At 43.1% G+C, this 26,884-nt stretch overlaps 1 pseudogene; it reads left to right on the top strand.

Annotated features, from left to right (window-relative positions):
- The first annotated feature begins 1,458 nt into the window (after positions 1-1,458).
- Positions 1,459-24,812, top strand: LOC114694553 (annotated as a pseudogene).
- Positions 24,813-26,884: the final 2,072 nt, after the last annotated feature.

Below are 26,884 nucleotides of genomic sequence, written 5' to 3'. Positions count from 1 at the left end.
CATCTGCTTGGCTTTGGTGAGGACTTCAGGACAGATGACACCGTAATAGTGGGGCATGTTCAGAAGAGAGCACCTGGAGGAGCTAGGCTCACCCACAAAGAACAGCAGTAATCTGTCTGTCCCTCAACATCTGGCAAACACCGCTGCTGAAAGAATTGGAGAGTAGAGCACCCTTGTCCAATATGCTCTCCCGAAGGTGAAGAAGTTCCAGAGAGGAGCCTTGCTTTGTGTAAGTCATGATCATCTATTCTTGATGGTTATTCTGAGCCGTGTTCCCCCATTTCTCCCTCCAGATTTGTGCCTCGACCTCCTGGCCTGACTTCTTTCACCGATAGACTGTGACATGGGGGCTGGAAGCCAAAAGAAACCCTGGCCTCCCCAAGTTGCTTTTGGTCATGGTGTTTATCGCAGCAAGAGAAGCTCCATAGTGAACAGCGCGGGATCTAGAACATGGAAGGTGTACAAAGAATATAGCATCTGCCCATGGCCCCATGGCTCTGGCAGCAGGCATTCCCTGAAGCTCCAGATGACCAAAGACTATGACCCTTGACCAATCTAATGCCTGTCACCTAGCTGGTGATGGTGGTCAAGGCAGTTATCACCTGTATGTTACTAAGTAACTATCAATGGTTCATTTTTTTTTTTTTTGCATCAAGTAACTTGCTTGCAGGTATAGATTGTTTTATAAATATATTATATTGTTGTTTGTATTTCCTCATTTACTTTTTTTTATCTTATCATCATTTAATTTTTAAGTAAACTGCTATACTTTCCACCCTTACCTTTAATTTATCAGGTGTAATATTGGTCTTCCAATTATAAAAATGATGTCTGAAAGTAAAAAAATAACTAATGTATTTAAAGAAATTTCAATGAAATAGATGGTATGATAATATGATGTAAACCTCCAAATATAAAACAGAAAAGAGAGGGAGTGGAGGAGAGGGTTGAGTCCAGGGAAAAACTACCCCCCTGAAAAGCATGCCCCGGCAAGTCACTTCCTCTCCCTAAGTCCCTCCTCCTGACAGCTCAGTCATTTGGCTGTGGACTCATCAAAGGATTATTAAATTGCAGAACTTAGTGCCCTCATGATTCATTCACATCAGTAGCCCCATGACCTGGGGCCAAGGATTCAACACATGAAAAAATTTAGGTAGACAGGTCATGGTGAAATCCTAACAGCAGAGGCCCGAGGAAAGTGTCTGATCTCACCCAAACTTGAAAGCTTAGAACCATCGGAACTACCAGACCACAGAAGCTAAGGGTGTCCTAATACCCTAGTTGAGCAACTTTGGGGCTTCAAGTTGCTCCACAATGTGGCACCTCCTTCTTAGAACCCAGTTTACCTGATGCTATCTGACTCTGAGGCTGGAGTTCTACAATGGGGGAAGTCTTATATAAAAAGTTAGATATGTTTACGTTCATCTGCTACCTGTCACAGACTGCTCAAATGAAAGACGGTAGACAGGGCTGGGTGGTCCTAAAGGACTCATGGGAAACTCTTTGGAAGAAGGAGGTGTTTCTGCTCTGTTAGATGATGTAGCTGTTCTGCCCATGCAGGGTGGAGATTGAGGCTTGGGGCGGGGACAGCGTATCCTTTAAGAGGAGCGTAGAGAAGTCAGAGCTGGAAGAACTGTTGCCATTCCATGATGTGGTTCCACACTCTCATCTTGGCCTTTTTTCCTCTTTGCATGGCTTATGGTGAGTGCTCTGAAATTCAAATATGCAGAAGCCCTGTTGCAGGGAAGAGGTAGGCAGAACTGCAAGGGATGATGGGTTGGTTCTGTAGCACTGTTTATCCTCCATTCTTGGACTTGAATTTGGGGCAGTTGTGTCCAACGAGCCTTGGCCATGAAAGATGATACAGAAGAAAATAAAGTCCTTGAGACCCTGCAGCAGGCATCAGGTTCAGGAGGCCAGTGTGCTGACAGCAGGCTTCATACAGGGGGATTAAAAGAGATCAGATTATTTCCCCCTTGATTCTTAGACTATTTCTAGGTGGATCATGAACTATCTAAAGTAGATCTCAAAGTTTTTAGCAAGATATTAAAGTATCACCCAGTAGCTGGAATGTGGGTCTATATCCAGCTCAGGCTTTTAGCTGTGTATCCTTTAGTCAGGCATTTATTTTCCTGTGTCTGGGTGACCCTGTCTCTAAAATAGGAATAGTAATAATACTTATCTTATTAGGCTATAGCTGGCGCTTGTTAGGAACACTTAGGACGGACTGGAGGAGGATAGGCACACAGGACATGAGCAGTGCCAATCGGTATCAGGTCATCCAGGAGGGATGGGGTGATGTGACTCTGGACAATGGCCTTTATTGTGTTCCTCCTGGAAGGAAGGGGAAAGGCACAGAAAACCGGTGTGTAGGGAGGCCTATGTGGAGTTATCTCAGAAGACTTTGAGGGCATACGGGCTTTCCCCAATTCTCTGGTGTCAAATTTTGGGTGATCAAGACAGCTTAGGGATGGTCCAGGCTATGAGACCCAAATAAAGCTGTTGTCTGGAGTATGAACTCTGTAACTGCTGAATACAGGGAATGCGGTTCCTTCAAGCTACAGCAGGAGAGAGGAAAACAGAATCCATGGTCAGCAGAGGTGTGTGATGAGGGGCCATGCCATTACATAGAGGGAGAAGCCGAGGCTCCTGGGGACATACACTTGCCCAAGGTCACCTGAAAATCACATTCAGCCACATCTCTGACCCAGAATTCAGCCCAGTGGTGAGTTATCAGAGGCTCAGCAGCTCAAGCCTCTTCTGGATTTTATCTTCTTTCTGGACACATGGCACCATGAGAGGCCATGAGCTGAGTGCAAGGCACAGCTAGGAAGGACCCAAATTCAGAATGGGATGTTACTCTGGCAATGCCAACCTATTTTCATCTTTAGGAGCCTCCCTACAGGCTGCTTTCAAATCCCACTGGTCTAACAGCTAAGTGGCTATATTAGCAGGCACCCAGCAAGGCATCTGTACACATCCTATATGAGGAACTATATAAGGGATTGGAATACACATCGGGCATACAGCAAGTTCCTGATATGTGAACCTGTGTACATTCCCTATTATATAAGTGGCAACTGTCATGTCCTTTTCTTTACCCCTCCTCATGGAATTTATTCCCCATGGAATTCACCAGGAGCAAAGGCAACTGACCATAGACATCCAGTGCTGTGGGTGACAACCCATGGAGGAGGTATATGGGTTTGTCACTTTGCTTTTAGAGTTTCTGGTATTAATGGTTATGTTCTTAGACTTATGGTGGGACTATGTTCTCTGTCTTAGATTAAAAACATTGTAAGTCAGAACACCATAAATTGGGGTCTATCTGGACATGTCTTCCTGAAAGCTCATAACAGTGATATTTATAATATTTAACAGCCACCATAAAAGACAACCTGAATATCCACAGCATGAAACTGGACATTGGCACGATGAGACTTGGATACTGTTTTTATTTTATTTGTTTATATTTATTTTATTTATTTTTTAATCTCAATTTATAGTAAATCATTTATTCAACATCTGCCACCAGTTTATACATTATACAATACTTTCTTCATCAAGAATGTAGTTCATTACTATAAATTATTACTAATTATAAAGTAATTACTCAAGAAAAGCCCAGAGTGAACAAGAGAACTTGAAGTTCAAATGCTGTTTTTAAAACTTTTCCCATAAAGCATTTCTAATACTTGGGCTATTTTCTTCGGTCAAATCTAGATGGTTGTTTTTATCTCTGGCCACACACTTTGGGAGAGATGTTGACAATCTACCTGTCTCTACAGCAACTGGGAGGGCAGGAGTCAGGATATCACCCCGATACACAGATTACTGAAGCCAGACAAGGACCGGTCGGGAGTGACCATAATGGAGTCTTGAAAGAGGACGGGTTGAGTCAATGTCCCCACAGGTAGAAGCATGGTCATGGAGAAACATTGTTTTCTCTGAGAGAATCTAGTTGATGAGTACACAGAAGCCAGTCTCTACTCTCTGTATGGCCCAGCTCAGAGCCAGCAGAAGATTATCTATTTTGTCCTCCAGCACGCTTACTGCAGCTTATTGTCCACAAAATAACCCCAATCCTCATGCTAGACTCCACCCGCTCACCCAGGGCCATCTTCTTCTCCTCGTGGACTCCACTTGGTCGTCACTTGCTATTCCCAGCCGGGTCTTGTGCTCTGGCTTCCCTGGGTCTTCTCACAGTCTCTTCTTTCTGTTTCATATACTCTTTTCCCATCTTGCCTTATTCCCCCCTCCCTATCTGTAAATCCAGTTCTTCCATGATCACACCAGTTAGAAAGCCTCACTCCGTCAGACTCCTAAAGCCCTTCCTGTCCTCTCCTTTACTCTAGAGTCAGGTCAAGTGTGTCTGTGGCCCTCCTCCTACCCGGCCATTCCTCCATTCGGGACAAGGGGACACACTTCCTGTTCATCCTCTCACTCAGCCCGCACCGGGGCCATGACAGGTAAATGCTTCTCCAGTGGCTTTTGAGAGAGAAACTGAAGGTCATGTTCATTAGAAGTTCTCTGTTTACAACCTCTTTGCTTGGATACTTTTATACCTCCAACTCCAATTTATTCATTCCATCATTCTTATGAGTTACGAAGAATTATTTTCTTCATTTTTTATGTGAGAAGAAACCATGGCCTGGAGAGTTGAGGTGACTTTCTCAAGGTCACATGCATACGTAGTAGGATAACTCCTGGAATCCGGGTCTGATCTTGTCACTCTGATGTGTTCTTTTTCTTCTCCATGTCTTCCAGGCCACCCATCCTCACCACCCGTGGTGGACACTGCTCATGGCAAAGTCCTGGGGAAGTATGTCAGCTTAGAAGGATTCACACAGCCTGTGGCTGTCTTCCTGGGAGTCCCCTTTGCCAAACCTCCTCTTGGATCCCTGAGGTTTGCTCCTCCACAGCCTGCAGAGCCCTGGAGCTTTGTGAAGAATGCTACCTCCTACCCTCCTATGTAAGCCGCTGGGGTGGGCCTGGGTCTCGTTCCACAGGGACATCTGTCTAGTGATGCAGAAAGGAGTCAGGCAGTTCTGTGATCAACTAGGTTTTGTCTGGAGTCCTTAAGAACAATGCAGAAATTAAAACAGTCCAGAATTGTCACAGCTTTTTAGAGCCTTGTTCACCATGCATTTGTTTAGCCTGTCTTGTGAGTCGGGCATGCCCTGGGAATATGAATTCATAAGTAAAGTAAACAATGATCTTTATGATATTTGCTCTCAAGAGACAATGAGTAAACTAATAAATGAGTTAGAGAAAATGCTAAGTGCTTTGAGGAGATAAAGAAGTTGAAAAGCAAGATTCTACCTGTTCTGTCTTAAATGTTGGTGGGGGTGGGGGTTGGTTAGAATATATGTGGGCGAGGGATAATGGGGGGTCACTGTAAATTCAGTCTTGCTACTTAGTCACAAGCTGACTGGTGCTCGGTGTTTCTTAGTCACTGTGGCCCTTGAGTGATACCCCAGGAAGCCTGGGCACCTGCCAAAATCAGATCAGACACCATCCATCTTCTTAGGTCCTTTGAAGGTTTCCAGAAGCCCACTTCTTTTGTTTTCCTTTTAAAGCAACACTTATTCTTTTCATTTCCTGATTATAAGTATAAAGCAAACAGTTTGCAAAACATTTTTGGGCAATCCAGGAAGTGGAGACAGGAAAACTGAAACCTCACACCACGTTGTCACCCAGACAGAACAAATGCGGGAACTTTTCAGCTGTGCTTTCTCATCCTGTATCTGTGTGTACTTTCTCCCTGATCATAGACAGAGGTGCTGTGGCTGACTCTTCACTCATTTATAAGATTATCATCAGTATCCTCTTCATTCCGTCCCATAATTATCACAGCCTGATGTTAAGAAGCTGCCTTAATTTTGCTATTGAAATACAGTTTATTTACTCAATTTCCTTTTGGGTGTCATTGAGTTGTTTTTTATATTCTTGACAAATGAATAAGAATATTGTGGATATGTTTTAGCTACATAATTACACACTTTCATGAATATTTTAGCCTCAGAAATGACATAACTGAGTCAAATAATATATGATTTTGGCTTAATTCCCCTTCATAAATATTCTAAATATGCATACTTCTTTCACTGATATATGAAAAAGCCCTTATTTAGCAGATGCTTGCCAATGCTTGGGCTTAATCAAGGAACACTTGTTTTGTGGTTACTGAATAAGGAAAATACTAGTATAAAATCACAGTAATAATTTATAGCATCAGATCTTTGGGTTATGTTTATTTAAATTATTGGTGATGTTTAACTCCGTTCCTCTTTGATAATTGAAAATGAAAATCTGTTATGAATATTATTCCCCTTGTTATTGTTGCATAGGGCACATTCTTTAAGATGGAAACCAGAAATTCCTCTCTAGTATCTCAGATTCTGCCACTTGACATCTGTGTATCAGAGATCAACACTTGATTCTGGTATCAGAAAGCTTCAGTTTTTCCTTTTATACTAAGGAGCGCATGCTTCCCTTAGCATCCACTGGGATCAGGGGATGCTGATTATGCTTCACCTGAGATGTAAACGATATGTTGTCCTTGTGCTCACGGTACCTTGGGCAGTTTCTCTAATCAACCTATGCCCTACTTTTCTCATTTATAAACTGAGGATATAAAAGAATGTATGGCTAATCTGGGGTTTAAATGAGTTACAGCATAAGGGACTTTAAACCAATGCCAATTTAATCCCACTGGGAGAACTCAGTTCTCATTAATAGTTACATCTGGGAATAATCTCCAAGACCTCTCAAAAGGGAAGTCACTGATGATTGCTGGGGCAGGTGGATAATAAGAACCTTAGCAGGCCAGGGCTGCAAGGCCCCTAGAGACAACACTCTTCTCACCTGCACCTGGAAGATTAGAGACCAGATCAGGAAAGAAATTCACCCAATGTCACCTAGCACATTAGTCGCTGAGGCAGGACTAGAATGCAACTCTTTATCTAACAGAGATAGGACCCCTGACCTACCATGGGCTGTCAGTCATTGGAGGTGGTCCTTCTGGTTGATGGAAATCTCTCAAGAACTAGATCGTGCTTGTGTGGTGGAGAAGTAGGCCACCCTCTAGCCTATAAAAAGCCTAGCAGAAGAAAAGCCATTGGATAGGGGAGGAAGTGCATCTCCCAAGACAAGTCAGTGCAATAAGCATCTCTTTTCATTGACTAAGGCAACCCAAACACTCTGGGAGGAGTAATGATGCCAGGTCTTCATCCTCTGCAGATTTAGGAGACTCTACAGAATCCAATGGTTCCTCAGGAACCACAAAGACCCTCTTACTCTTTGATATCAATTTCATTTCCAGGCTCAAGCTTCACGGGGCAAAGCTGAGCCCCAGGTGATATGTCTAGTATCTATCTGGTGGAACCTCAGATGTTCTCTTTTCCTCTCAGGTGCTCCCAAGATGCTATGCTAGGGAAAATGCTCTCTGATCTCTTCACCAACAGAAAGGAGAGCATTCCTCTCACATTTTCTGAAGACTGTCTCTACCTGAATATTTATACTCCTGCCGACTTGACAAAGAGTTCGAGGCTGCCGGTAAGCGTGGGAACCACTGATCTGGACCTGTGATTTCCAGCATTTGGCTTTTCTGTGCAACTGGAGGAAGGTGAAGGAAACTGGGGATGGGGGCTCCCTGGGCCAGGACTAGTTTGGAGATTCAGAGCATTCTGTAACTATTGGGGATGCAAGCATTCTTTCCCTCATGCTATCCCAGTGATGTCGGCCAGACTGTGGTAGAGATTGCAGCACATCTGGGGTGCACACCTTGCTCTTCCAAGTTCTCATGCAAACAGAAGGACAGTGACTGGTCTTAGTACTAGAGAGAGAATATGATCCCCAAAACAGCCAAGGTACAATTTGCAGCAAATTAAAGCTGGAAAGAATCTTAGAGAAACATGATGAGCTTTTTATTTTACAGACAAACTGGGGCAGTGACTGAGGAAAAGGATGCCAACCATTAGTGATAAAGGATAAGAGATTGGGTTTTCTGATCTTCAAAACAGTGTCTTGGTCATGAGCTACGAATGACATGAGGCTGTTCCACGACACACAGCTATCACATCTAAAATCTTTTACTGTCCTATGGTGGTGCGGAGGATGCAGAGTGAGCAGTGTTAGCAGTACAGTGGCAAAGCATTTGGGTCTTAATTGTATCTCATTTCTCTCCTCATCTCATCACAGGCTGGTGACCCAGTGAGTTAGAATTTTCCAAATAAGTGAAGGGCCAGAATTGGGGCTGGCTATTAGTTGGAGGTTGAAGGTGAAGAGGCTGCTAGAACAGAAAATGACTCACGGGTGGAAGAGGTCGGGGTATCATGACCTCCCTGAGTTGCCCTGGCTTTTAGCCTAGGAGTGAAGGGAGAGGTTGCGATCTTAGAATTCCTGTTTTTGTTCTGCATGTGCTTTGAAACCACAAGGAAATGAGGACAGAGCTCACTCATCCATGCGTTCACCTTCTATTGTGCACTCAGAGTACCCATACACGCCAGATTTGGGGTCACAAAGAGGAAGATCATGGACCATTCTCATACAGCCTTGCCTGCTAGTATTACAGGTGTGGATTAGAGTCCAGAGTGCTCTTACCAAGACATGTAGGTTCTTGTTTTCTGGAAGAAAGGAGTGGATCAGGGACACATGAATCATGACGGAAATAGAGACAGTTTATTAAGAAAGAGAAAAGTACTGCTGAGAATGAAGTGAGTTGGAGAGCTGGAAGGGGTCTGAGGCTCAGAGGTCACCAGAGTCTCTCTTTCATAAGTCACTTAGTCATTCGCAGCCTGGCTTTGTCAGCATTTGAAGATCACTAGATCACTGGGCTTGTCGTCCATACATGCTGGTTTGTTCTATGGAGCTTGTGGTCAAAGAAGTTTCCAGTTTTTCTTTGTCATGGATCTCTCTCACTTATCAATCTTGATGCCTCTGGAGTTCCCCTCTCTATCCTATTCTCCCATTTCAATTCTCCCTGACAGCTGTGGTCCCTAAAACACTTTTTGGGAGGACTTAAAGATGATGATCTGTCTTGTAAAACCTTTCCCATGGCTTTGAGAGGTATAGTTCCCACCTAAGACAGATCACAAACTCTTTCTCTACTTTACCCACTGGAGTGGAGACTTTGAATTTCCTGTAGTAGAAGTTGGCTAGAATCCTTGAATCATTAGGGATATAATTTAAAATTGTCATATCCTAGAAGACACAAATTTTAATATAAAAATACCAAGCCTAAACAAGTAACATGTATACCAACAAACGGTCCCAGAAAGGGTAAAGGCCATTGAAACCACAGCACAACTGCCCCGAGTTATTGATGTGATCTCTGTGTTATGTAGTTTACTTTAGAGCATTGTGGAAACAATAGGAACAAATGTCTTGATGGTTATATATTGAGAATATGACAGGACACAAAAGAACATTTTAAAATATAAACTAAAGGTTGAATGTATTAAAAGGAAGATAGTGTGAGTTTATTACCACTGAATGCCAACAACAGTATTAAAAGAAAAGATAATCAAGACAATTATAACATAAAGTAGGGCTACATTGTTCTTAGGTTGAAGAGTCCTGGGTGTGAATGATACCAAGAATTATAAAAAAGTTATTTTTAATGCTTGGAGGCCAGTTCTTGGTATATGGCACAAATTATAAGTTATTCTTTATTGGCAATTTTATAATATTATTTGAACACTCTCATGGCAGCAGGGAGTAAGAGTGAGCTACTGGGCCTGGTATGGTCTTTGAAACCTCAAAACCCATGCACTCCAACAAGGCCACACCTCCTAATCCTTCCAAAGCAGGTCTACCAGCCAGGGACCAAACATTCAAATATATAAGCCTATGGGAACCATTCTCATTCAAGCTGTCCTAGAGGGAATGCATAGGTCTTGAGGTAGTCACCATACAAAAGAATGTTTAACCCACCACTACAGAGTTAACTGATATGGAACATAAATTCAGGTAGATGAAGAGTCCAGGAATGAGTATTGGGGAAAACAGTGCATCATTGGTCCTTCCTGTGCCTGCAACTAAGTTATCAATGTGAAGAGCATCTCAGGGTGAGAATGAAAGGCATGCTCTTCCAGGAGACACAAAGTTTGATGGTGGGCTGAGGACTGGTGAGGGGAGATGGAAGAAGATGCCTTTTGTACCTTTGCTGGGTACTGATAGACTTTGGGCATTGGTCTCCTTGAGTCAGGGTGAGGAAAAGACAACCAAAACAGATAGTTTCTAATGTTCTTCCCAGTTCTGCTTCTTATGGCCCTTGTGGCTGTGTCCTGCAGGTGATGGTGTGGATCCATGGAGGTTCTCTGGTTGTAGGTGGGGCATCAACTTACGATGGACTGGCCCTCTCTGCCCATGGAAACGTGATAGTAGTTGCATTCAGTACCGCCTGGGCATCTGGGGATTCTTCAGGTAGGTCACTGGAGACTGCACATTAGCTCCCATAATAGTGAGTTGTGTATTGATTGTACAAAATAACAAAAAGTGAATTTAACTCTTTTTTGTGGATAGTTGAAGCCCAAGATCAAGTGGCCTCATGGTGACATCTGGTGAGACCCTTTATCAGCACTGCCACATTGCCAATACATCAACATGGAGTCTTCAGCCTACACACCTAGCTACATCTCATGGTGATATAGGAAACCAAAAAAAAAAGAGCCTTGTTCTTACTATAAGAGCTTTCTCACAGATACCTTCCAAGTGCGGCACCTGATGACCTAATCACCTTCCATTGGGCCTAGTATTTTACAGAACCTGTCACTGTATATTCTTGCCACACTGGGGAGCAGTAAGCCTTGGTGACACAAACCACATCTAAGCCATAATAGCTGCCAATTCAAAGATTTTAGGGCCCAGTTCTAGTGATGTAATCTCTCATGGAGCCCTTTGCTCAACTCTGCCCTATGTCTCTGACCTGGATAATTATTTTAATCATTAATTATTATGATATTGCTAATATCATGCTTAGATTACACATGTGTCAGAGTGAGTTATGTCTCATCACTGGAGAAGGCCCCCACTTGGTCTAGGTCTACAAGGACATACAAGTTCTAGCCAAGGCTCACAGTTCACACTCTTCCCACATTACACACTAACTTCACACACAGCTTTGTTTCCATGGCCCTGGGGCCTTGCACTTAGCTCTATTTCCTTCCTTTGATAATTTCTGAGATAGATGCGTTCATTCTATTCAGGTCTCTATTAAATGCCAGTGCCTCAAAGGATTCCTCCATGGTCATGAAATCTTAAATTCTTCCCTCTAGGCCTCCTTCTAGCTCCTTCTCTGCTCAATTTCATCTTCCCACTATATGGCATTGTGTTCCCTTTCCATCTGATTCTGATTTTCAGTGTGAGATGACTGGCTGAGAGTTTTTCTTTGGTTCTCAGGTGTGCTCTAGGTCTTAGGCTACTCTTGCATACATGATGATGTCTCAGCACACACTTCCTGAGAAAGCCTCACCTAGCACAATGCTGCGAAGGATGAGGGGCAGATGAAGGTCCCTGTATCAGGGATGCAGAGCCAGCCTTTTTTTTTTTTTTTTTTTTTTTTTTTTGGCTTTTCGAGACAGGGTTTCTCTGTGTAGTTTTGCGCCTTTCCTGGAGCTTACTTGGTAGCCCAGGCTGGCCTCGAACTCACAGCGATCCGCCTGGCTCTGCCTCCCAAGTGCTGGGATTAAAGGCATGCGCCACCACCGCCCGGCTAAACTTTTTTTTTTTTTTTTTTTTTTTTTGGTTTTTCGAGACAGGGTTTCTCTGTATAGCTTTGCACCTTTCTTGGAACTCACTTGGTAGCCCAGGCTGGCCTCGAACTCACAAAGATCCGCCTGCCTCTGCCTCCCGAGTGCTGGGATTAAAGGCGTGCGCCACCACTGCCCGGCGCAGAGCCAGCCTTTTAAAGAAAGCTCACACCAGTCAATCTGTGGTCCTTAGAACCTGCTGTGACATATCTGTCCATACTTGCACCCTATTTTCTTGCAGCACTGGAGATGAACACAGCCCGGGGAACTGGGGTCATTTGGACCAGGTAGCTGCACTACGCTGGGTGCAGGACAACATTGTCAACTTTGGAGGGGACCCAGGCTCTGTGACCATCTTTGGAGAGTCAGCAGGAGGTGAAAGTGTCTCTGTTCTTGTAAGTGCCCCAGCACCAGGCCTCATGCCCTGGCTTTATGTGGCCGGTAATAGGATCTCTTGGAGGCTAGTCAGTTCAGCCATGGCACTTTTGCTCTCAGAGTTCAATTTGCTTATTGTACAATATCAGATAGTGTTGAGCAAAGGATCAGATTTCCCTTGCCCTCAGAAAGCTCAGAACTCAGCTTTACCTACTGGGGACAAAGTAATATCCAATTCTGTCTGTGCTAGTGACATACATATCTTTTCATGTAAAGTCTTTTCTTCCTTGCTAATAACTTAGCATTAGGATTCACTTTACCATTCTTGGGAACTAGGAGTAGATAGAATACAAAGAGGAAGAAGCAAAAACATGAAATAGAAAGATGTCATTCAATGGCTACAAGATAGATAGATCTACACATTGGGGGACTTGGTAACAGGCACAGGTTGCTTCTGAGGTTGTATGAAGATTTTCTATCCTTAAGAGGAAGAGCAGCTAAATGAGAGGAATGAGGGGTTGACAAAGGTTGGTGAGAGGAAGAATGAGAGAAGTGAGAAGTGGAGAGCAGAGCAGAGAATGTGGGACACAGACACAGCCCAGGGGAGCAGTGACGTGCTGTTGTGGACACTGAGGATACAGAAGGTGTTTGGAGCTGCAAGGAACTCTTCGGCTGCCCCAGGGAAGAGCAGAGGATTATCCCTACTACCTCATCATTCAAGCACATATTTTTCCATGGTTTGACAATTAATTACAAAAATACTTTAATGTGTTTTTTAAAGTATAGTAAATGTTAAATTTCAGATAAGCCTAAAAAAATAAAGTCATCCAGTGTCCCACCACCCAGGCATTGTCAATGTGGGAGTTCTGACAAATAATTTTTAGTTTTTCCAAATTTTATGCCTCTTACCTCCTCTCTGTCTCCACCTATCTCTCTCTTACCTTGTATTTTTTGAGACAAGGTCTCACTATATAGTCCTAGCTGGCCTGGAACTTGCTATGTAGATCAGGCTGGTCCTGAACTCGCAGAGAGCTTCCTGCCTCTGCTTCCTGCATGTTGGGATTAACAGTGAGTGCCATCATGCCTAGCTCTCCCTGTATATATCTTTACCTCCTCATGTAGACTTTCTTTGTCATCTATCTACAATGTTTAACCACTTACTTTTAATATTGTAATATAGTGCAAACATTTCCCAAAACGTTAACCTTTTATAATTGAATGGTATTCCATGGTTGGGATGAAATTTTTTTTACATACCCAATCCCTAATATTGAAATATTGAGTTATCCTGGATCCATTTTCTAGCAAGAATCTTCAGCTGGATAAGTCATAGGCCTTAGGGGAGAGTGTACTACTGTTATCTTACTAAATGAACATAATACTTAAGCAACCTGTAAGAACTTATTATTATATCTAGAGGTTAATGCATCTCTCAACCCTCATCAGAGAAGCATCTTTTTTTCAATAGATGGTGGTTAATACAGAGACTTGCAACTTGTCAAGGTGCAGAGAATAAGAGACTGCAGAATGCACAGCAGCCCTAAATGGGCCGTCTATATCACATCCTCCTTCTGAGACTCACAGATCATTGCAGAAGAAGAGGTGGGAGGAATATATGAGCCAGAGGTGGTGGATGACCACAACACAGGGATGGCTGTAACAGGGATGGCACACCAGGGCAGTTGCAACATTAACTCACAGTAGCTGTGACAACATGCATCAGGCCTGTGAAAGCTCAAGGCAGACAAAGCTCAGCATGCAGAGGGGAAGATAGCATGGAGTTTCACCCCATCTGAGGAGCTACTGGCAATTGATGGTGACATCTGTCAGTTGCGGTGACAAGAAGGGTTAGTTTTCTTTAAGGTAGCAGTTCTCAACCTGTGGGTTGTGACCCCTTTGAGGGTTGAATGACCCTTTCATAGGGATTGCCTAAGACCATCAGAAAATACAGATATTTGCATTATGTTTCATAACAGAAACAGGATGACAGTTATGAAGTAGCAACTAAAATAATTTTATGGTTGGGGATCACTATATGAGGAACTGTATTAAAAGGCTGCAGCATTAGGAAGGCTGAGAACCACTGCTTTAAAGGGCTATCTCCTGGTAGGTAGAATAAGCTCCAGTGGATGGCCAAACCCTTAAGACTATATAGACTTTATGGGTTTACAAAACAAGGAAACAAAGTGGGCAGGTAGGGAAAAGGAGTGGGACAGTGAGGAGTTGGGGGAGGAGAAGTGAATATGATCAAAACTCATTGTGTGAAATTCTTAAAGAACCAAAAAAGCAGATCTCATGTTGTAGATATCACAAGGAGTCTTAGACGTTTCTTTTGCTGCTCCATTATCATATTTTTTTTCTTTTCTTTCCCTTTCTCTACTTTGGTTCAAACCCAGAACTTAAGGCATATGAGCTACAACTTTAGTTCTGATTGTTTTGGTTCAAAATACCTTTTCATAGAGTTAATTCCGAGTAATAGAAGTGCTGAAACGGAATTTGAGGTCAGGGATTGCTAACTCTCTTTCCAATAGTATTGAGTACTTAACACATACCTCCTATTCTGCGTCTTACTCCAAACTCTGGTTCCACACCAGTGAGGCTCTCTTAGGAAATTTGGCTCTACAGGGAGCCTGAGATGCATGCTGGGATACAAGATTGTGTCTATAGAGTACCAAAGTCCCTAGCTGAGCAGCCAGGGCCAAGAAGCAGATAGAGAGAGACTTAAAGGGCAAGTGAGCCACTGACCACTCCTGTGACTATAATCTCTCCTTCTTCCTGTCAGGTGTTGTCTCCTCTGGCCAAGAACCTCTTCCACAGGGCCATTTCTGAGAGTGGTGTGGCCCTCACCCCGGGTATGGTCAGGAAAGATGTCAGACCTGTGGCTGAGGTAAGACCTACGTTGGACAGCTCTCATGCCCTTTCTTCTGCTCTTCTGGAGTCCTTCTTGCCTAGAGAGTCAGGTCTAAACCAGATGGGGTCCCAGTGCAGAGAGAGGAAGTGGACACAAGCCCCAAAAAGCACTGCTCACAAAGGAAAAACAGTGTTCTCTGTTGGAATCTCACTGAATATGCAACGTACTATTAAGGGCAGGCCCCATAGATGGCCAACAGGAAATGAACCAGTGACATTTTTGGAGGTTTATCTATCTATCTATCTATCTATCTATCTATCTATCTATCTATCTATCTATCTATCTATCTATCTATCGTGTGTGTGTGTGTGTGTGTGTGTGTGTGTGTGTGTGTGTGTCTTATAATGCTTGGTCTGGGTATTTGGTTTCCAGTTTTGTGTTTCTGTGGGATTTCTGTTTGTGAATATGTGTGTCCTTGCATCTGTATGTTTGTTTCTTGTGCTTTTTCTTTGATAGTAATTATTATTATATTATATATATTATATTATATTATATTATATTATATTATATTAATAATAGTAATTATTATTATTATGAGATATGTTGTTATATATTATAATGAGAGAGCAAGAAAGAGTGTGGATTTGGGTGGGTACACAGGTAGGAGGATCTGGGAGGAGTTGGGGGAGGGGAAATCAGAATTGGAATCGAATATATTGTATGAAAAAAAAGCACTCAAGGAATCCCAGAAGTCAGAACATCTGAGCAGGAAAGCTTGCAGGGCTGGACTAAATCATATCCTCTAACTTTAGATGTATCTTCCTGTAATTTGTGCTGTCTAGGCTTCCTATAAGTTTTGATGTGTAGAGATACGAAATCTCCCTTTACTATATCACAGGCACTAGCCTCCTTATGTGACAGGTGCAATAATCACCTTCATCTATTGGTAGAAAAACTGAAAGCAAATGGCCAGAGTGGAGGAGGCTGTTGTGAAGCAGACAGTAAAATGTAAGATTCTTTGCTCTTCATTGCCCAGAACACAGCTTGCTGCTTTGACAATGTGCGCACTTTTAAAGTTCAGGTAACATAGATATAGATATAATGCCATCATTTCAATTAAAAACAGATGCAAACCTCTGTCACATGCCTGTTGGTCTAGAGAATTTTTGAGTACTCTCTGCTTTCTTCAGAAATCAAGGATGGTATCAAACATTTCCGTTTATATTGATGTAGGGAAGGGACATTGATCTTTACCTTTGCTGTTACTTTTGATTTTGTATAGCAAGTTGCTATTGCTGCTGGGTGCAAAACCACCACCTCAGCTGCCATGGTTCACTGCCTTCGCCAGAAGACAGAGGATGAGCTCTTGGAGACCACTCGGAAGTTGGTAGGTATGCTCATCTGCATAGCTCCACCTTGAGTCCTTGTCTCAGGACTTATTGTCTCTATTTAGCTGTACCTTGCTTTGAGTGGTCTGGCTAGGAAAGTTCTCACCTATTAGGAGCCTTTTGATTCAAACTTGGAATTCCATTATTCTATGATATTATGAAATATCACAAATATAAGAAAGTCCAAAAGCAACAGGATGAAAATTGTGTAATAGGGCGGGGGATGGGACCCATGTCACAGCACTGGAACAACAAGGGCAGAGTCCTCAGCTCTTCAACAAAACAAAATACTCCAACCATATAACAATCTATAATCTAACCTAAAGCAATACTAGTCATCCTGTTAATGCTTCATATCTATTTTAAGATATTTAAATTTCCTCATTCCACAAATAATTACTATTATGGATTTTAGAATGAGGTTATTAAGCACGATTTTAAAGAATGGTGCCATAATTTATCTTTGCTGCTTAAAATGTTTTCTAAGTAATAATCTAATAGTGTTTCAATTATTTAGATTTTATGAGATTCTGTCCCAATTTTGGGAATAGACCCCCTTTTCTTCCTCCCTCCCTCCCTCCCTCCCTCCCTCCCTCCCTCCCTTCCTTCCTTCCTTATTTTCTTCATTTCTTTCCTTTTTTGTTTTTTCTAGACAGAGTTTCTCTGTGTAGTCCTGGCTGTCCCAGAACTCACTCTGTAGACCAGGCTGCCTTGAACTCACAGAAATCTGCCTGCCTCTGCCTCCCAAGTCTGGGATTAAATATATGTGCCACCATGCTAGGCTTTCCCCCCACTATTTCTTTATCTGTTATCCATCCATCCATCCATCCATCTATCCAGTATAGCTATTTTATTTGATTTTGGAAGTTACAATATAACTACAAAATCTCTCCTTTCTTTTTCCTCCTTCCAAATGCTCTCACAAAACCTTCCCCACTCTCCTTCAAATTTGTGGCCTCTTTTTTTCACTAATAATTATTTCATAAATATTACATCAGGATTTATTATTGTAAGAGAACACTCAGGACAAGAGGCCTTACACAGAAAAAGGAAAGAGCAACAGAATCTTCAAGTGACTCATGTCCTGGGATGTGGAACTCTGGAGATGTTATTGAGAGCCTATACCACAGCTTTCCATGGTTCTTTATTGGCATCTTTCTGAAGCATAATTATCTTCTTGGGAGGTTAAAGACAGAGCACTCTACACATCTATCTTATGTCCTTAGAAACTGTCTAGTCCCAGCATTTGATTTGAATTCTGTTGCATTGAGAGTGGTATGGATCCATCTTTGGACTAGTCTCTAGGTTCAGGGACATGGTGACTCAACTCACACACAGGTGTCTGAACTTACAAAGTGAGAGTAGGGAAGGGTGAGGGAGGGACAAAATGATTCTCTTTTGAGGGTCCATTCTACCTCCTGCTCAATCTCACCTTGAAGCCATTATATCCCTGCTACCAAAGTCATTTTATTCTTCCCTTTTTCCTAAAGGAGAATTGAGGTGTTGTTACCAGGGGAAATGGGTAGATAGAAAAGATAAGGATAACCTAGGTATAGGTAGTGGGTGTCTTCCCCAGAGCTCCAGCAATCCCAGCTCTGAGTCTGAGAATCTGCCCCTTGATGCTACCTTCTCTCACCCTAGCCCATGCCAATATTCAGAGAATTCTGTGTAGGGTCCTCTTACCCTGGGCCTCCATAAGGAGGAGCCAGGAGGGAGGACCTAATACCTTAGGGATGATGGTTAAAGGATCAGCTTTTACATGTGGAGACCATCTCACCAAAATCTCTGCTTCTGTCTTCACAGAAACTTTTTAAGGTCAATTTACTTGAAGACCTCAAAGAGGTAAGAACCTTTGTCCTCTGAATTATCAATTTTTAATCTTATTAGTGTTATTCTATGTTGAACTACAAATAGAAAATTTTCCTCTGTGGATTCCTTGTGTGTATACTGCTGATGCCCTAAGAGGGAAAATCATGTGTCAGGGTAATAAGACATGAGGACCAGAGTTAAGCCCTTCCTGGCTCCTACTCCAGTGCTCCCTGTCAATAACTCTACATCCCCTGCTAGAGTGCCCATTCTCATTTACATTTTCTTCTTCCAAAATGACCCTGTTGGTGGGGGGAGGAAGTCTACATTAGAACCTTCTATGGCACCTTCCATATTAGTGTTGGGATATGTGTGCAGGAAAAAAAAAAGATGCAGTGTGTTCAGATTTAAGATAAAAATGAAATTGGCAGATGATGAGAGCATTAATTAACAGCACAGAACATCCAAAAGATGGAGGAAGGAGGTATATCTGCTTGTCTTGCTGCAGGACAGAACTGCTGTCTGCAGTGTGGGATAAAGCTGTGGCAGGATGGAAAGGCGGCTAAGTCTGCAAACGTGGGAGCTGATTGCCTTTTTCTTTTGTTCTAAAGGCTTGGCTTTTCTTTCTTTCCCCCTCCCTTACTTCTTTACTTCATTTTGGAGATAAGGTCTCAGTCTCCAGGCCAGGCTAACCTGGAACTCAGCATGTAGCTCAGGCTCACTTCAAACTCATAGCCATCCTCCTGCCTCAGGCTCCCGAGTGTTAGAATTTCAGGCATGGGCCACTATGCCCTGCTCATGATGATAATTTTTTTTTACAAAAGCATAATGGAAAACATGTTTGTGAGACTGAAGCCCAAAGGAATTTACAGTTAAGTTACTCAGGTCAGGAAAATGTTAAGCCAGTTCTAGCCATCATATTTTATAAAATTTACATGTAATGATAAACCTAAACAGCATAATGTGTTTATAAACAGGAACCCCCACACAAATAAGTGCTGATGAAAACTTTGTGAGCAGAGGCTCCTAGGGTTCTAGAATTCTAACTCTGGAATTCTCCTTGGAGCAGTGGCTCAAATTTGCTAATTTTATATTTACTGCAACTTCAAAGACATCGCTTCTACAAAGAGCAAGAACTCCACCTGTGTGTAGTATCTGTGTGTATACATATGTATTTATGTGTAAACAAACCTCAATTATTCATGTATCAAGTAAATCAAGATGTCCTGTGCACTCCTCTACATCATCAGTGCCAGCACCCTGGTTGGAGTTCTGCCCTCATATCTCAGCCCCCCTGTTAGGACTCTAAGTCACTGTGGCTGTTGCTCATAGCCACTGGAGTCTGGGTACTAGTTTTGCATTCACAAAGGCAGGGTAGGACATAAGCATTCTCTGGGAAGAAATAATCACAGATATTGCATTGTTCTCTCCCCTAGAACTGCCCTTTCCTGCCTACGGCAATTGATGGAGTGGTACTGCCCAAGGCCCCAGAAGAGATTCTGGCTGAGCAGAATTTCAACACTGTCCCCTACATGGTGGGGATCAACAAGCAAGAGTTTGGCTGGCTTCTTCCACTGGTAAGAAAGTACAGATGTCACACAGACACACCCCATCCTATGTCATTCAAGGCTTCTCTGAGTCCAGAAGAGCTGAATTCATTGTCATGAGTAGACATTGCCACTAAAATCTTCTCCAGGAGGTCTCAATGTCTCCTGGAGGGTTCAGCCCTAGGAGCTCTTGTCATGTATCTCATAATTACTCTGCCTCCTATTAAAGAATCCTGGATGGACCCATAGAGATAATAACTGTGTCTTTATCAGAAGGATGTCCAGACAAAGAGAAGGAGCTGGAGGTTCAGGAGAGCTGGGCCTGGCATAACTGCTTCCAGTCTGCATGTAGAGATCCAGGTCCTGTGGCTCTCCACACATGGTCTCAGGCACCTCAGTGGACAGTTAAGCCAGATGCTAGTTAACACAATAGGATAGGCTTTATGCAGCAATATGGCTGCAGTAAGTTAAACAATTCAGCATGACCAGAACCCAAAGCTCTGACACAAAAAGAGACAGATGACTCCAGAATGGGCTGAGTGCAAAGAGGGCACTGCAGTTGTGAGTCAAAGTAGCTACACTCAGGCTTTGATCAATGATTACCCTCTGGAGAACTGTCAAACCCCTCTTCACGATAGAAATCAGAGTTGGGAAGGAAGGTGCTCATGGAATTCAAACATCTTTCTGCAGAGACTGGTAGCTTAGCCAAGACTTATCTTGCCAATTTTTTTTTTTTTGGTTTTTTGAGACAGGGTTTCTCTGTGTAGCTTTGCGCCTTTCCTGGGACTCACTTGGTAGCCCAGGCTGGCCTCGAACTCACAGAGATCCGCCTGGCTCTGCCTCCCGAGTGCTGGGATTAAAGGCGTGCGCCACCACTGCCCAGCAGCCAAATATTCTTATTCAAAGACTTTTTGAATTTTTTTTTAGCTTTTAGAGCTTGCTCTTAGGTCTTTGAGGAAATAATTTTGAGTAGGAGATTCATATCCCAAGCAGGGAAATGGTGGTAATTGAAGCTTTCTAGAAGAACTGCACCAGAGAGCATCAAGCTGTCTTAGGCAGGCATTATAGGGGGTCCTGCTTATCCTAGGGTTCGCCTTAGGCTGCTGTGCTACTTAGCCATGTTACAGTCCTGTCTCTGAATGCAGAGGTTTGGATATGACCAGCCCATGCTGAAAGTTCTGCAGTTCTCACTGCAGGAAGATTTTAGAGTCACCAAGAACATAAGCATTATGATTCATATTGGTTTCTGCTGTCATCTGAGTCTGAGGGTGTGTTCTCTGTCCTCTGTCCCTGAGTTTTCTGCTTCTGCATATACTACCATTGTTTAAATTTTCTTTAATTGACTGGAGGACAAGTATACCCCACAGACTGACATGTCAACACACACACACACACACACACCACCCCTACCTTAGTATTTCTTGAATTTCTAGATGTAAGGTCTTTTGTTTCATTGATATTTTCTAATCCTTGGGAGATCTATGCTCATTGAGACCCAACAAAGAAATTTCATGCTTTTAATTGATTTGATTGTGTTCTTTCTATTAATTCTTGAAGACTCACAAGAACTTGATAATTTTTTTCCAACAGATTATGGGATATCCACTCTCTGCAGGCAAACTGGACCAGACAACAGTCACATCTCTTCTGAGGAAGTCTAGCCCCTACCTTGTAAGAGGCTTATGGGGATGATGAGAATTGATTGAGAAGCACAGAGGGGCTGAGGGCTCATCCAATGGCACAGAAAATCCAATATCACAAATATATGTAGACTTGGGGTTCTGTTCATTTTCATGCCTTTAACATTTTATCACCCTAGTAGAAACTGAAGGGTTAAAAAGGCTCATGATCAACAAAGACTTCTAAACTGGCCAAAGAAGCCACATTGCTCACCATTTAAGGCCGAGGTTCCTTCCTTGATCCATTTCAGAACGTTCCTGAGGACGTGATTCCAGCAGCCATTAAGGAGTACTTAGGAGGGGCAGAAGACCCCGTCAAAAACAAAGACCTCTTTGTAGACCTGATTGGAGACGTGCTATTTGCTGTGCCATCTGTGATTGTGGCTCGTCATCACAGAGGTGAGACTCAGGGGTTGGATTGCATATGGTCACTGACATCAGTATTAGTTTCTGACCCATTTATCTCCTAGCATGGACAGACATGGACACTGTTGAGAGTTAGGCCCTAAGTCTTGGTTCTGCATGGTCGGGGATGGGTATTGTCCTGTTGTATTATCTGCTAGTAAGTAGACCATGCTGAGGAAAGGACCCAAATGCATGCAGTTAATTTAGGAGGTGGTTCTAGAAAGCAGCAGTAAGGAGATGAGGCAGTGACACAGGAGGATGAGGAGGCTCATGATGATCACTGCTAAGCACATATTTAACATAGCTGGTGGAAGCTGGACAGTTTGAGAGAACAGTCAAGAGTTCCTTTTGGTGCTGGGGACCTTGATACCATCCAGATTTGTGCCTCAACATGAATTGTACATGTGTGTACATCTGTGTCTTCTCAGATGCTGGAGCCCCCGTCTACATGTATGAATTTCAGTATCATCCCAGCTTCTCATCGGACCTGAAACCTGGGATGGTGATGGGAGACCATGGGGATGAGCTCTTCTCAGTATTTGGTGCCCCATTTACAAAAGGTAATAGCTCCTTGTTAGTTATGTGCCTTGAGATAGGAGGCCTGGACTCTGGTCTTTTTTGGGTGTCCTTGAGAGGGTTTCTCCTCTTTGATCTTAGGTTCATGGTTCATCAAAATAGAGCCAAGCTAACTTGAGCAGTCTCTAGCCTTTCCTGCTCTAATGGGCATGAAAGAGGACAGTGTTTGTGTCCCCAGCATAGTCTCTTAGAATCCAGATGTGTAACTTCACCTGCAGGGCATTGCCTGAGGATGAGAGTGCCAGTAGTTTCTCACTCACAGGGGTTGGAGAAGGTTGGAATTTGCATTAACCTTGAATTGAGTACAAAGTGTTTATCAATATGTCTCTATATATTTAAAGTGACTTAGTTAAAAATACACTATTTGAATATTTTCACAAATGTCTTCAGTTGCATGTGACTCATGACCTCTCTCATGAAATACAAGTATCCCTAAGCTGGATTATTCATTAGAATTTTCTCATTTCTAATATATTTCAGACTATAAAAGTTTGTGTGTGTGTGCGCGCGTGTGTGTGTGTGTGTGTGTGTGTGTGTGTGTGTGTGTGTGTGAGAGAGAGAGAGAGAGAGAGAGAGAGAAAGAGAGAGAGAGAGAGAGAGAGAGAGAGAAAGAGAGAGAGAGAGAGAGAGTTAAAGGAAGACCCATGTGCCAATAGCAATCCTATGGGGAAAGCTGGAGATGTGGTATGGAAAACAAAAGCTGCTTGCTTACTGATGGGCTACCTGCATGTTGCTGAAAGTGTGAAATCGGTCAGTAGTTTATTCAAATGCCGATTTTGACTCAGTTGATGTGGAATGAGGGTAGAGAATCCACAGTGTCAAAGGCTGGCCTGGCAGCAGTGCAGCTGACTTTTGGACCAGTATGAGCGACCCAGGGCTTTGTCCTCTCCCTCACAGGGGGCGCCTCAGGTGAAGAGATCAACATCAGCAAGATGGTGATGAAGTTCTGGGGCAACTTTGCTTGGAATGGGTGAGACTGGTGGCGATGCTGGGCAGGGTTCATGGGAGAGGTAGGGATACCCATGGGAAAGTGGTGGATTTGAAAGTTTAAATGGACAAAGGCTTAAGCATACGACCATAGTACTTTGACAATGAGAACTCTCTAACAGTGGTCAGGCTGTCCAAATAGATGGAGCGCTCCTCTCCAGAGCCATATGGCCCATGGCAACAATATACCCAGGATCCATCTAATTTTCAGAAAAACGTGGGAACCATATAGCAGATTTGAGAAACTCTGATTTTGATTCTAGGAACCCTAATGGGAAGACATTGCCTGCATGGCCAGAATACAATCAGAAGGAAGGATACCTGAAGATTGGTGCAACCACTCAGGCAGCCCAAGGCCTGAAAGATAAGGAAGTGGCATTTTGGACTAAAGTCTGGACCAAGGAGGCAGCAGAGAAGCCCCTCCAGGAAAAGAAAACTGAACTTTGAATGGGAAGCCCAGCTGGCTTTTGGGGGTCAAAGCAGCAAAGGCAGTGTTAGACCATGCAGTGTTTGTAGATGAAAAGGCTTCTTGCCGCGGGGACTTCAGAACTGTGTGTGATGGGGTGTGGGAAGGTAAGAAAGATGGGATGTTTACCTCATGGCCTAATTTGCAGAAAACTTGAGTTCTTTTAGAGACCACACCAGTGTCTGTGTTATGTCTTTGGCTCCAAATGAACACACCCTTCTCTGGCAGAGGAGGATGAACAGAGTAAAAAGGGAAAAGGATGTAAACCACCACAGGAAGGCAACACCACAAGGGTGGCCCTGAAATATAAAGGTGGATAGGCACTTTGGAGGAGGGAGGTGTGAATATTAATTAGATCACCTTCCCTTTCCAGATGAAAATGTTTTATAGCATGTTAGGAGAATGACTAAACTCTAGAGTTTACAAAAGTGCTGAAAGCTGGACATGGGCTACATCAAGGGTACAAAATTCCTAGGAAGCACAGACCCAAGGAGGAAATTATATCCATCACAGACTCTTCTCCACAAGTGTCTAACAGGTGTCCATGATCAAGATTGGGGACAGTAGAATGACTGGATAAAGCTTGTCCCTAGGGGTTCAGGTTCAAAGGGATTGGAGACATGCCCAGCAATTAGAAGCACTTGTTGCTCTTCCAGAGGACCTGGGTTCAATTTCCAGAACCCACATAGTAGCTCACAACCATCTATAATTTCAGTTTCAGCAGATCCAATGCCTTCTCCTGACCCCTGTGAAAACCAGGCATGTACACGGTACACAGACATACATGTAGGTCAAACTCTCATACACATACAACAAGCAAACACCCAAACACTGCAGACCACATAGGAACAAAATCTCATAGTAATTGGGGGGAAAAAAGCAAGCTAATCTCCCTTTGGTCCTGGTGAAGACCTATTAAGGACACAAAAAGGAAAATTGTGACAATTAACACTCTTAGTGGGGAACAGGAAACTGTCATGAATCAAGATCACTGTAGATCTTTTAGTGTTAATATCTTAGGGCTTCTACTGCTGTGATTAAACACCATGATCAAAAGCAACTTGCGAAGAAAAGGGCTTATTTTATCTTACAGTTCCACATCACAGTCCATCACTGAGGGAAGTCAAGGCAGGGACCTGGAGGCAGGAGCTGATGCAGAGGCCATGGAGGAGTGCTGCTTACTGGCTTGCTTCTCATGGCTCGCTCAGTCTGCTTTCTTATAGAACCTAGGACCACCTTCCTAGAGTGGCACCAACTACATGGCATGAGCCCTCCCACACCAATTACTAATTAACAAATATTCAACAGACCTGTCTACTGGCCAATCTTATGCAGCCATTTTCTCAGGTAAGATTCCCTCTTCCCAGATATGTTTAGTTTGTGTCAAGCTAACAAACAAACAAAAAATAAAACCAAACCAAACCAACCAGAGCAGTTGAATAGACATAGGATTATTGAGAAGGCTCCATTTCTAAGACTGAGGAACACGGAGTCCCCCTAAAATTAAGACCAGACCAGAACTAGAGAAATTACTTCTGGGTGCTACTACTGAGTCAGTAGTCATGAAGTGTCAAGTACTAGAAACTGGCTGGGTAGGGAAGGCAGGGGAAACAACTCACTCTGGAGGGGGTAAAAACAGTTGGCAAAATATAGGACAGAAATATCAGAGATAAGAGCTAATACTTTATACTTTTTGAAATTTTTTTAAAAAAAATAATAGGTAATGGATGCTACTACATTATTTGAAGGGATAATGAGATCAAAGCTGGATATGGTATACCCAGAGTGACCAGTAAAGATTTTCTCTCCTTCTACATAAGTAGGAAAATGTGCAAGTCATAATTCTTGCTTAAGACACATCTAGAAAATGAGCATATTATTGATAATGACAGAGTTTTTTGCCGGCTTGATCACTAACGGGTCCCCTTGGCCACAGGTACCTCTGTGTGCCTTGCTGGATGAATGTGGAGAAATGAATCTGTAGGTGACCCTGTGTGAACAGGGTACCACTCACTTCTCTTCTCAAAATACAGTGTTTCAAATGTTAAAATGTTTCCACCCTTCACAACCTTAAGCCTATGCTGGGTGGTATCCAGACATTGCTTTAGATACACTAAGCTCATCTTTCTTATTGTCCCCATGCAAATTACTTGGTCTGTTTTATTTTAGAAGATTTATTCTTTTTTCTGTGTGTAGGAGTGTTGATGTCTGTTAAGGCCAGAAGAGGGCATCAGATCCCCTGGAGGTGGAGTTACAGGTGTTTATGAGCTGCCAGTTGTGGGTACTGGAAACAGCTGTAGTCTTCTGGAAGAGCAGCAAGTGCTCTTAACTCCTGCACCATCTGTCCAGCCTGCTTGGCTTCTTTTAATGGCCTTTAATTTCTTCAGCAGGAACATTTCATTGGTCCCAATATCACATAGGCTTTTCTGACCTTCTGAAAAACTCTTTGCTCCCAGTTTTCATTGCAAACCTGTCTAAAAACAGCTGGCAACAACAGTGTCCAAATACTCTACTGCCATGAACCTGCTTCTGCTAAGTTAACTATTCTATCATCTTAAAACTTAGTCTCAAAACCAAGCCCAAAGCCTATAGCTACATCTTTTCCAAATTCTTTCTGCAAACTGGTTCCAGAGATTTCTGAATCCCATAGTTAAGAACAGTCACAGCAACAGCCCCAGAGCCCAGAACCTGTTTTAGTCAGACTTCCTGTCACTATGACATGCAGCCCAGAGAAACAGTGAGAAAGGTGAAGGATTTGTTTTGTCTCTGTGTCATTTCATCACGATGGGAAGGGCATGGTGGAGCGGAACATCGACACCATGGTGGAGCAGGGCAGGGGGAGAAGATGCCTGTGCCAGGGGATTCTCTGCTTTTTCTCCTTTATTCCTTCTGGGCTTCCAGTCTATGGGATGATGCTGTTCAGGATAGACCTTCCATCCTTAGATGAGTCTCTCTGGGATGTTCTTAAAGACACACAGAGGTGGGCTTTACCATCCCCTAGCACTTCTTAAGCCAGCCACGCTGACTACCAGCAGTAACCGTCACAGGCCT

The sequence above is a fragment of the Peromyscus leucopus genome, chromosome 5, assembly GCF_004664715.2.
Source record: "Peromyscus leucopus breed LL Stock chromosome 5, UCI_PerLeu_2.1, whole genome shotgun sequence".
Lineage (NCBI taxonomy): Eukaryota > Metazoa > Chordata > Mammalia > Rodentia > Cricetidae > Peromyscus > Peromyscus leucopus.
Note: the sequence above shows the minus strand (reverse complement) of the source record. Positions and strands in the feature narration are given on the sequence as shown.